Here is a 13,411-nt window from a genome sequence, read left to right as displayed (position 1 = left end):
TAACAATGAATTCAATAAAAAGTAATAGAGAAATAACTATAAGAATAGCATATAAATATTTTATGAGAATTTTTGAATAAAAATTGTCATGCTTGCGAAACATAAGATATCAAATATGTTAATTTTGACCAACTCATGATATATAAATAGCACGAAATATAACTGAGGGTATATAAGTGGCGATAGAGTGAAACTATAAGGTGTTTAAGTGCCATTTAGCCCAAACAAACAAACAATTGCGTGGGAATATCAAATTATGATGCTATTGAGGTGGACAGTGGGGCGCATTCAACTAGATGTGACGTGGACGGCACCAACTTGACACGTGGCTCGAGGATTGAAATTGCCCACCGCGGATACAAAGTTGATGCGGACAAGCAAGCCAATGATTGCTCCGCATTATTTATCATGTGGGGCACGTGGCCAACGGGTCGGGTACGATTTGGATCCGGGTTCGAATTAGACAGAAGTATTCGTCTCTTTGATCTGACCCGGCACTGATATAAGCTGGGCGGGAAAAATTAAGAAATATTTGCCGAGAGACGAACTATTATTTTATGTGCAACAACTAAGTTATGAGTCAATTTGTTTGTAAATTGATGGCAGAGTTGAATGGAATTAGTCTTGAGAGGAGACTTTAATTTTATTTGGACGGCCATTTTGAACGAAAATTAATATTTTTGGTGTCCATACATGGATCTGTAATGTAATTATCAGATACTTGTTCAATAAGGTTCTTCGAAATATTTATATAATTATAGGGATTTTCGTGAAGACTCATTGAATGGTAATGGAAGCAATGTACACACTGAACGATTGAATAGGTATTTCTTTTTATTAGAATATTAAAATCTCATCCTATTTGTCACATTAGGTTCTCTAATTTGTTTAGAGTGGAGGCATTATTTAAAGTGACTTAGGCCTCGTTTGGTACGTGGGAATGGGATGGAATGGAATGGAATAATCATTCTCACTTCTCATTCTTTCCTACCAAACAAACCCTCTTTTTTGAAGTTAGAATGTCCATTCTCACTTCTCATCAATTCCCACTTTATGTGGGAATGAGAATTCCTAATAAAATGATAGGGAATGGGCATTCTCACTTAAATAAAAATCAATAAAATATACAATTTTATAATACGTTCTTCCAACTTTATTTTATAACTTACACCCAAACGTGAGAATGAGAATGAGTACTATTCCATTCTCACATTAATTCCATTATATTCCTTTTTCTATTCCATTCTCATTTGAGTCCATTCTCGCGTACCAAACGAGGCAGTGTAATTGGAGCCCAATACAAAAGTTAGAGTAAAATTCAAAGTTTAATACGAGAAAAATTGCAAAAAATAAGCAATACCTGTCCTCATATGCTAGTATAAATTTTATCAACGCTACATATTAAACGTGAGTTATTCATGCATAATAAAGTAGAAGTACGAGTTGAATATTTCTATTATGCCTTTACAATTCAGAATGTTACGCATTCTGATCCTGCCCACAAATACGATTTTCTATACACAAAATCTGTTCATGAAAAATTAAAGTAACTTATAGCATGCAAATAAATCCGAGATAAAAAGAACAGGAAAACTGGTCTGATCGGATAGCAGTCGTGCAATTACTGCACTGTCTAAAAGATTGAGGATCCGTCTATCACCCTAAAACAGATGATCCCCTCTTTTCTTGTGGTAAAAAACTCCTCGGAAACGGCTGGCCTTTATACTCGGGTGAGAGTATAGAGCTTCTGCTCATATGAAGACGATTGCCCAATAAAACGTAAAGTGTAATAGAGATTTTTTTGAGAGAAAATTTTCGAAGGTAGAAGAGAGAGGATAAGTTTTTCCTTTTCATTGTTGTGTTTTCCGAATAAAGCCTTGGGCTGAGGGTTGAGAGTCTCATAGCCGTTTTAAAATCTCCGCAGCTGTTACGCACGTTCTCAAAATTCACGTAACCTGTTTCGCACGTTCTTAAAAACCCATGCGGTCGTTACGCACGTTTTCCACGTTTTTTAATTACCGAGTCAAAAAAACATGTAAAATAAAATTAAAAAAAATTCAAAAACATAACGGGCACGCACACGTGTGTTAGTTAAAGCCCAAACAAGTTGAAAGCTGAAAACATTCCCCTCTCGCAGACCCTCAAAGCCTAAAAAGAAGAGAACCAATTTAAACACCCACTTGTTCATTTCACTAAACAATATAGGACTATTCTTTAAGGTAAAATTAAATTGCTTTTTCTACTCTCCAAGCAGAACAAAATCAACATGGGACTTGTTCCTGTATATTAAAAAAAAAAGTTGTGATACCCACCCCTACACCCTATACTCAACCCTACACCCTAACCTAACGCTAAGCAGTCACAACGCTGAGTGTCAAAGTACCCTTGGACTTTCCAAAAAAAAAATGTACAGTCATTTCATTTTCATACTTTTCGGGCCACAAAATCTAAGGGCATGAGCTGGCACAAGGACACTTGCCACGTAACTCTTATATTCAATTGACACGTAGGCTCACAATTATCAAGGTCGCAGTTGCCTTACGTGTCAGCAACAAGGTGGTAGAGTTTAGGGACAACAGAAACAGTAACGTAAGATTAATGTCTGTGTGCGGACGAATAAATGGAGGAATTGGGTGTGACAGATGAGGACGCAAACTAGCTCTAGTCTTTGTATTAGTTCTCGCTTCGAGAGCTTTTTGTTTGCATGTGTACGAGTAATATGATGCAAGTTTGTATCTTATATTAAATTTTCAGTTTGTAAGGACATGAAAATTGGATAAAAAGTAAATTTTCCGTTTGAAATGAGCATAGTACTTATCCATATCTATTAAGAGTTCATCTAAATGAGCCATTGACAGGCAGAAGAGAACCAGCCAGACGTCGTAGTTGTCAATTTGGACACTTACTAGTATGTCACTATATCTCATGTCCTCGTCTACATGCATGCAAGTATGCTATACATGTGTATATATTGTTGTCGTAGTTATCAATTTGGACATTTACTAGTATGTCACTATATCTCATGTCCTCGCCTACATGCATGCATGTATGTGTTGTGCGTCTTTGCGGAAGCGTGCTCGCACACCAAACGACTTCGCGAATGACGGGAGAAGATAACCAAACCAAACACGAGCACGTTCCAATCCAAAATACGACAAATCAAATCAAACACAGAGATATACGTGGTTCGGTAATTCGCCTACGTCCACGGGGAGAGGATGAGGAGATTCCACTAAATCAGGGAGAGTACAAAGGTTACAATCTCACAAAATCACTCAAATAAACCCTAAACCAAAGCACTCTCCTTGCTCACAATATCTTTCTCTCACAATGCTCAGTACAATCTCAAATCTCTGTTAAAACTCTCCTCTCTTAACCCTAGAAACGAGTGTTTCGAATATATATCAAAACCCAATCAGAAACGGAGCAGGAAAAAAACAGCCCAATATCTGCTAAGCGGTCGACCGTTGAACCCCAAATCGCGGTCGACCATCAAAAGTCCAGAGACTTTTGTGTCTCTTGGGTTTGGGCACGGTAGACTACGCGGTCGACCACCAAACCCATCATAGTCGACCGTCAAAAGTCCAGAGGCATACTCCTATTTCGTGCACGTTTGCGGTCGACCGTAGTGCCATGCGTGGTCGACCGTGAAACCTACAGATTGTTCTCCTGCATTTTCTCCTGAACTTCGTCGTCATTTTACAGTATGCTATACATGTGTATATATTATTTGGAAGTAATCGAGTCCAATCTAGAATCAATGAGACTTAATTAAACGGTGACTAGAAAGCTAATTTTTAACTAAAAAGCTATAATGATCTAGTATTAGCTTTGACCTCTATTTTAAATACATCACACTATCCTATCTAATGTAGAACTATACTCATTGTTGGGTGTAAAAATTGACTTCCTGACGAGGGGTCGTTTGTGTTTATAAGAGTGGTTTATTACAAACTAATAATTAATGTTTTACAATAGCGGAGAAGGGAAGACCCTTCATATTTAACGTGGGTTCTTCGGTAGCGATAGGATGCCACCCTCGATCCTTGTGTCGATGCTACGGTTGGAGCTTCGGTACGCAATAAAAGGTTCGATGTGGTTGGGTTCGAGTCTACCCGAGGCCAAACACATGCTTGCGCTTGTCGGTCAACTGATTGGAGAGAGCTACCATGCACGAGCTTTGCAAAGCGCCTAAGAGCCTCAAGTCTGAGAGTTCAACGAGTCTACAAAGAGCTATGAAATCTGAGAGTTCAGATCGAGTAAGAGCTATGAGCCTCAAATCTGAGAGTTCAGATCTAGTCTACTTCAAAAAGGGAGCATTTAGCAAATGAACCAAAGTTCAACTTTCAGAAGTGGGATGATTAATCAGCTAAAACCAAGCAACCAATCAACCCCTTGAACATTGGTCTAATGTAGCTTTAAATACACAAGGAATGGCATGTGTCATCCCTTGATTTGTGGGATTTGACCACTAGTAGGGGGTGAGGAGCACCAGCCGCCCTAGCTGCGGGATGTGACCGCTTAGGGGGGCCTACCAGCTGCTCTATCTATAGGATGTGACCACCTAGGGGGTTTTGTCAGCCGCCCTATTCTTATAGCCATCAATGGCCATGCCTAGGTGAGGAAAGTCATGCTCTCCCCTTGATTTGTGCGATATGACCACTGATGTGACTATTCCTATACCCCCAAGTGGGCAGTTGACAAGCGTGAGTCTGCCAGGTGAGTTTGGCCTTTAGGCGAGCTCAAGCCTACGGTGAGTTTCTAGCTCAAGCAAGCAAGCTCAAGCGGGCGAGCTCAAATCCTACAGGTGAGCTGTTAGACTCATGCTGGAGAATCGGCCAATCAGGCGGGGTTTGGCAAATTGGTGAGTCGGCCAAACAGGCGGGGTTTGACAATCTTGACTTGTGTGGGTGAATCGGACGACTCAAGTGGGCCCCAACTAATATTGGTGAGCTGGGTAGGTCCGACTTATGCTGACTAGTTGACTCCTAGCGGGAGACTGACATCACCCTTTGAGTCGACAAGAAAGGGTATCGTCCCAAGATCTTCTTGGCGAGTCAACTTCTGGAGGGAGACTGACACCGTCCTTTGAGTCGATGAGGGGGTCTCGACCACTAGCTTGGTCTTCGAGGGGCGGACTGACACCGTCCTTCGAGTCGACGAGAGGGTCTCGACCGCATGGTCTTGGCGAGTCGATTAGAAGGTCTCGGCAACTTGGTCTTCGAAGTACGGACTGACACCACCCTTCGAGTCGACGAGGGGGTCTCGGCCCTTTGGTCTTGGTGAGTCGACTAGAAGGTCTCGGCAACTTGGTCTTCGAAATGCGAGCAGACACCGCCCTTCGAGTCGACGAGGGGGTCTCGACCCTTTGGTCTTGGCTAGTCTACTAGAAGGTCTCGACAACTTGGTCTTCAAAGTGCAGGCTGACACCGCCCTTCGAGTCGACGAGGGTGTCTCGGCACTTTGGTCTTGGCAATTCGACTAGAAGGTCTCGACAACTTGGTCTTCAAAGTGCGGACTGATGACATCGTCCTTCGAGTCGACGAGGGGATCTCCGCCACTTCGAGTCGACGAGGGGGTCTCGGCCCCTTCGAGTCAACGAGGAGGTCTCGGCCACTTGGTCTCCGAGGCGAGGGGACTCTTGACGATTCGACTTTAGGAGTCGACCAGCGAGAATTCAGTCGTGTAAAACTCTTAGTTTTTCACTGCCTACACTCATACATTTAGTATCTTAACTATTATAACACAATCCCAGCTCTGTATAATTTGCATTCTCAAATCGTTTCGGTAGAAAAAGACATGCGGCTACCCTCAAGTATAAAAAATAATAAATCAGAACGCATGTTGAAGAGTAAATGAGAATAAGACACCTCACTACTAAGTACAAAATTTATACTTTTGTAAAAAAAGGTCTACAATTTTCTCATATATGTGTATGTATACACACGCGCGCACACACACTTCTAATTCTATAGCTTTTTCTGGGATATCTAATTTGTCATGAAATTAGATATTTAGAAGACAAGTTTTCTTCTTAAATTCACATCTTCTAGACAAAAATTACTACGTGAGTAAATAAAATAAATTAATACTTCAAATATGACATTCATAAATAGAAAAACATTGGTACATTTGTTCTTTAAAGCCAATAATTCCATAATTCTTTAACCCAAACTTACAAAAAAAATTTCGGTCAGTATTTATCTACACCTTCTAGATCCACTAGCTAGCTATAATCATTAACAATTAAAAAATCATATATATATATATATATTATATATATTATATATATATATATATATATATATATTATATATATATATATTGAGAAAAATGGGTATAATTGGTACCAAGCAAAAAAAGTTGTGCTAGGTAGTAATGTGGCATAATCCCACTCCACTCATTCAAATAGTTGATATCCTCATGCACTTCTCAACTCATATGAATGTGTCCCTGTCTGAATGAGTGGAGAGAATTGTGCACCTCACTATTAAGTATAAAATTTGTGCTGGTTTACAAGCATACCTATATACTATATATTATATATATATATATATAATATATATATATATATATATATATATATAAGGTTATATATATATATATATATATAGAGAGAGAGAGAGAGAGAGAGAAATGGGTATGTTTGGTACCAAACACAAAAAATTATGTTTGGTAGTAAGGTGACATAATCTCCTCTACTCATTCAAATGGTTGCATATCCTCATATACTTCTCAACACATGTGAATTAATGTGGTTCCACAATTGAATGAGTGGAGGGGATTGTGTCACCTTACTACCAAACATAAAATTTGTTCTTGGTACCAAGCATACTCATATTTCTCATATCTATTTACCCTTTAAAAGAGGGAGTTCATGAAAAACTTTACCCTCCCCAAAATAGCCTTCCACCAAATTTAATTACCAAACATATCCTCAATTCATAAACCAATTTAGCCTTTCATCTGTTACGCCTCTTTTCCTCCTCCTTTCAATTCATCGGTTACGTCCTCTTCAATTCTTCGGTTACGTCGTCTCCTCCGATCTTCCGTTACCTCCACCAGCTTTGAAAGATGATTTCTCAGTTCTTCTCAACCATTATCAACGCTTTCCCTCCGTCATCATCAACGCTTCACTGTATCGTCCGTTCTTCAAAGTTTTTGGGAATTGGTTAGAATCTTTGCTTCATTTTGGTTTAATTTTAAAGAATAATTTTATTGAATTTGTTTATAATTCGCCATCATCTAATTTTTATTCTAATTCAACAATAGGTCAAATGTTTTCCGATTTAGGGCTTGCTTCAAGTGTTCTAATTGATCCTGTGTCAATTTCATCAGGTCATCAGGTAAAAATTCTCTTTAGGGCTTGCTTCAAGTGTTCTAATTGATCCTGTGTCAATTTCATCAGGTCATCAGGTAAAAATTCTCTTTTTATTTTTAATTTTTCTTTGATTTCATCAGGTCATCAGGTAAAAATTCTCTTTTTATTTTTAATTTTTCTTTGATTATTTTAGGAACTGCAAGTGTTAGAGATTTGAAGGTCGAATATTAAATTAATGCAAAGGGTTTAACTTATGGAATCAATTCTCCAAGGGTATTCCTTTTTCTCTGCAATATTTTGTTGTTTTAGGCTTCTCTGGTTTGAATGATTAATTGGAACCTCCTTGAGTTTTTTTATTAGTAGCCTTTGAGTTTGCTTATAATTGATGAAAGTCGTGGCTTTGTGATGTTAGAGATGCGTATGTGGTGAATTCTCTTAGTTTGACCTATTATTTGTTCCTTTTTTTCTGTAGAGGAAATTGGGTGCGAATGTTGTTCTTCCTTACTGACACTTGAGAGTATCTCCAAGTTTAGAAAGCTTGTCTGAAATTGCTATTTTTAAGAATTTCTTAGTGGAATTCAGTCGAGGATTGGTTGCCTTGCTGCTCTCTACTAAGGCTACAAAACCTCTTAGTCGGTTAATTAGGAATCCAAATCTGATATTTCCTATTTTTCTTCTAGGTTGTGCTTGTGTGATTTATGATCATTAGCATTTAGTATCGACGTCTTTAGCGGATGATATGTATTGATAAACTATAAGTGTGTATGTTTGCTTATTAGAATTAGAAGTGCGAATCATGTTTAGTTAGTTTCTCACCTGTATTCGATGTTCATTTTGCTGAACAGGGGGTAGTTGTGGTGACATAATCTACTTTGTAACAGTTAGGTTGAATATTGATCAGAGTCTTTTTAGAATTTGTTTTCTCTGTTTGAATTGAGAAAAGGGGCTTGATAGAGTTGGAAAGACATGGGAGAACAAGTGAGAGAGGAGATAGCGACTGATTGGAAGAGATGAATTCTTTTTGTATGTTTCAATCCATAATTCTGCTTGATAATTGTTCAGTCGAGCTGTAAGGTTTGAAAATTAAAGTCTAAACAGAATAGCGAAAACACACTGATGGAAGGTTGTTCGTGAAACATTGAAATTTCCAAAAAATCTTGGCAAGTGACAAATTTCTTTCAAGTATTTACTTTCTTAAATTTCTCGCTGCACCCACAATCAAAACTTAAAAAGCTTTTTCCTAGATCACCTTTTTCTTTTCAGCTCCTTCAGCTTGTGTCTCTATAGTTAATCCACAATATTTCTTTTTTTAACATTGATGCTTAACCATTTCAGAATTTACATACATCTTTCTTTCCAAAGAATTTCCTCTTAGTTGAGTTTAGGTTCTCTTATAGCCTAAGCTCTTGACAAGACCTAAATTTTATTTAGATACATTAATTAATGAAATACTCACTGAGTCCATGAAGTAGTGGTGGGAGCTAAAATTAATAAAATATTTCATAGAATCAAGTGCAATATGAGAACTTGGATTTAGCACAATTAATCAGGAAATTTAGGCTGCTTCTCCAATTATAGTATGATTTATTTTCCAAGGATAATCATCACTTTCTTGGCCTCTTATTAACTTGGATGCATAATATGTACGGGTGTGTGTGGATCCACATATATCTGATGCAATCTGGGTCCGTAAATCGGATGCAGATTCGGATATTAAAATCCTAAACTGGTCGGACACAGATACAGATTCGTATATCATATAATGCTCTAAATTGAATACTTTTTCGAATACGGTATTGTTCCAGATACTGGATTCGGGTATCTGCATATTCAGTGAGAATGTGAACAGGTGTTTTAACGTACTGTCAGTCTGCATCCGCACTTACATATTTCAAGCCCTTGTGATTTCATAGCTTTAATGACAAGCGCACAATCTGCACAGTTTCCAAGTTATTAGCTAAAGAGCACACAGACCACACACTCACCAAGTTCCCAACAATATATAATCATATTGTATAAGATGGCTATAAAGAGCACACAGACCACACACTCACCAAGTTCCCAACAATATATAATCATATTGTATAAGATGGCTATTTGGGGCTTTGCTACCTATTTGCGTTTAGACTTTAGCTTTACATGCAAATCAATACTAAAGTGATCTATTTTTTTAAGGAAAGATCTTTATCTATTTACACATCTACTTTTCTACTTATTCCTGAGAATAATTGTCAATATTGTGCAAGTAATTCCTAGCTGTTTTTGCTACAAATTCTCTCTTTTTTTTTGTATTTTCAAATGGAAATGAGTTATTTTTTGTTTTAGTGTATAATCTGCTGGGATTTTCTCCAGAATGCTGACTGTGGTTTCGTGAAACTTATTTCTTAACCATTTCAAATACATCATAGTATATATGATCTGGATTTTTAACTGATAAAAGTGGGGCCCATGTCTCGATTCCATTCACTATGATATTTTGTATATACTGCACAATAAACCATAGTGAAATTAAAGTAGAATTAGAAAAAGAATGTGTGCGTTCCAGTTTATATATAATAAAAAATAAAGTAAATCAAATAAATAAAATCACACCAAACTTTTTATAGAAAGTCTCCATGTGCTATTTGCACAGCTCGAGGGATACACTCTATAATTCACTGCATGCAATTCTTCGCTCAAAACTATAAATGTAGACAAGTACGAGCTGTAAATATTTACATAAGATGCCTAATATGAGTCTACAAACAAACTAACATCAAATCAAGTAACCACATCTCAACATGGTATCTTAAGCATTAATAATAAAGTACATGTTTAAGAGGATGGCCTTTAATGCTTCATTATACAAGATATGGAATGAAAGAAACTCTAGGATTTTTGTTCAGAAATCCAAAGGGGTTGATCAACTAGTTAAGGAGATCAAAGTTGATATGTTGATACTAATTCTCAATGGCTCTACTGCTACGAAAAATAGAGAATGGGTTTTATCACTGTAAATAGATTTTCGGAGTGTGAGTGATGTTTTTTCAGTATATCTGTCAAATATATAGGTTTTCTCATGTTATGAGAATCATGATGTACAAAAATTTTCATATGGTTGAATGAATAAAATTTTTCATTGACCAAAAAAAATAAAGTACATGGGATCAAAGAAACTGATCAAGGTTTTTAGAGAATAATTTCTGGTATGTCTTGCTCAATTTTTAAATTATGATTTAGATTTTTATTTTGGAAATTCTTAGATTGTTCGATATTGTGTCTTTAATTTTTTTTTATTAAAATGGGAGTTTAGAGGTATACATGGACGCTGCTATGCTATTAGGATTAAGGCTTATCTCTCTAACTTTTCATCATTTTTTAACCTCAAGAATGAATTATGTACATGCACACATAGCATGCACAAGAAATATATTCCTCATTAATAGTATTTTGGTGAATTTCTAATAAGCCTCCTATGTTTAGTAACATCTCTTTAAAACAATGTGTGAAATGATGTGCACTTTTGTAATACACTTTTATGTCTAGATTAAATAATTTAACATTTTTTCATATTAATGCAGATATTCTACTTGGTTGGATTTGCCTTGTTTTTTTTGAAAACATTTCTAAAGTTGTTAGTGATTCAGGTGAGTGAAGCAATTTTTTTCTTTTTTCTCTTTATTTTATTCATAGTGATGGTAACTCTATTTCCTTGTATTTATCTTCTTCTTCACTTAAATATTTATTATTATTATTATTATTATTATTATTATTATTATTATTATTATTCTCTCAAATTATATTCACTGCTATACTTATGTTTAATAAAATCAATAATTTAACACTTTAAATTTTTTTTCCTTGTAGAAATTTACATTCTACTTCTTAGATTGCATAATCACTATACATTCGTATAAGAGTACCTTCTTCCAAATGACTTCAAACCAAGGTTTGAATTCAACATAAATATATATTATTATTGCTTTATGTGTATTTGTGTTTATTAATAGTATATTTTATTATTTTTTAACAGAAGAACACATTCTAATACATGAGAGTAGAAACACCAAATATAATCAGTTGAATGTTGATCAAAAGAGAACTTACATTCAGAAGGTCATTGATAATAATAGAAAGAAGAAAATGAATGATTTTGCTGGCAGTAGTACCAATAGCAAGCGAAAACGTAAAATTGATTTGTTCTGTGGAGCGCAACAGCGGGAATATGAGCATGGAGGTTTGCATAGATTAATTTTATAATTTATTAAAATAATTACATGATTTTATGTATCTAAATTTATTTAACACTAAAAACTATTATTTTTTTCTAGGTCAAATTAACCATGAACCAGTATGTTCTTTATTACATAAACTACGCACTACAAAGTATTATTCATTTTGTGGAGCAAAAAAGTTTGAACACGAGCCACCAACATCCTATTACCACAATGGTGAAATCCACCTAGCAGATGTGAATGTTAATGACGAGTTATATGTCCTTTATACAGTACAAACCCAAGAGGCAATTGAGTTTCAAAGACAAACTAGAAAGTATAATAGCATTTTCTCATTCACATCATTTGGGACAAGGTTTGATAGAGAGCTTGCATCAAACAAAAAGTGTATTTTCACATTTAGAGCACAAGGACAAATATATCATAATCTCCCCTCTCTAATTCCAGAAGAAAATAAGCCTTCCTACTTTCAAATTTACTTCTACGATACGGAGAATGAGTTGCAAAATTGAATGGGAATATTAGATAATGCAAATATGAGTACGACTACAACTAAAAGATTGATGGATATATTAAAAGGAAACACATATGCAAAATTTTTGCAGAAACTGAATGATTTTCCATCTCTTGAAGACTTCAAGATCATTATAAATAGAGATGCTGCAGTAGATCAACGTGTTTACAACTCACCAACAGTGGATCAGGTTGCAGCTGTCTGGGTAGAGGGAAATAATAAAAATGTTTCGTATGAGAGAGAAATAGTTGTCCATTCACACTCCAGAAAGAATCATCAAGTTAAGCACTATTTTGGTTGTTATGATCCTTTACAGTATCCTTTACTCTTTCCAGGCGGAGATGTTGGATGGCACCAAAATATTAAAAGAAGGGAGAAAATTGATATTCGCCATTCAAAATAACTAAATACAACATCTCAAGTGACTCAGCAAACTTTTACATCTGCAGAAGACATATTTAAACGAGAAATGGAAGGTAAATCATAATTAAAATTGTTTAATAATATTAAAACATTAAAAATTAACTTAACCTGCAAACTTGTAGGTGTTAAAGCACCGAAGTGTCTCATGTCGAGAATATTATTGTTATAAGTTCCAGATAAGAGACACTCTACAATCTATTGTATTAACATCGGTAGGTCGGTTGTTCCATCAATATGCTGTTGATATGTACATAAAGCTTGAAACAACAAGAGTTGATTATTTTAGAAAGAAACAATCAAAAATCAGAGCAGAGTTATTCCAAGGCATAGTCAATAGTGTAGCTGCTGGGGAAGTAAAAGCATGTCAAGTCGGAAAAAGAATAGTGCTGCCATCATCATTTATTGGGGGTCCTAGAGATATGCGTCGTAGATATCGTGATGCAATGTCATTAGTACAATAATTTGGAAAACCAGATATTTTCATCACAATGACATGCAATCCTGAATGGGAAGAAATCACGGAGGAGCTACATCCAGGACAGACACATAATGATAGACCGGATCTAACCTCAAGGATATTTCGAGCAAAATTGCAAGACCTGAAAGATCAGCTATTTAAAAAGGAAATCTTTAGAAAAGTTGCTGCCCATGTTCATGTCATCGAGTTTCAAAAAAGTGGGTTGCCTCATGCATACATGTTAATTATTCTAATGGGAGAGCACAAAATTGTATCATCAGATCATTATGATAAGTACGTATCAGCAGAAATTCTAGACCAGTATGAAAATCCAATCCTATATGAACTTGTAAAAAACATATGATGCATGGCCCTTGTGGAGAGTTAAATATGAAGAATGTTTGCATGCAAAATGGTGAGTGCAAATATCACTACCCTAGAGAGTTTTCTCCAAGATCAGTACAAGCGAAAGATGCTTACCC

This window comes from Asparagus officinalis, chromosome 9 (assembly GCF_001876935.1).
Source record: "Asparagus officinalis chromosome 9, Aspof.V1, whole genome shotgun sequence".
Classification (NCBI taxonomy): Eukaryota; Viridiplantae; Streptophyta; class Magnoliopsida; order Asparagales; family Asparagaceae; genus Asparagus; species Asparagus officinalis.
This window is presented reverse-complemented; position numbering follows the sequence as displayed.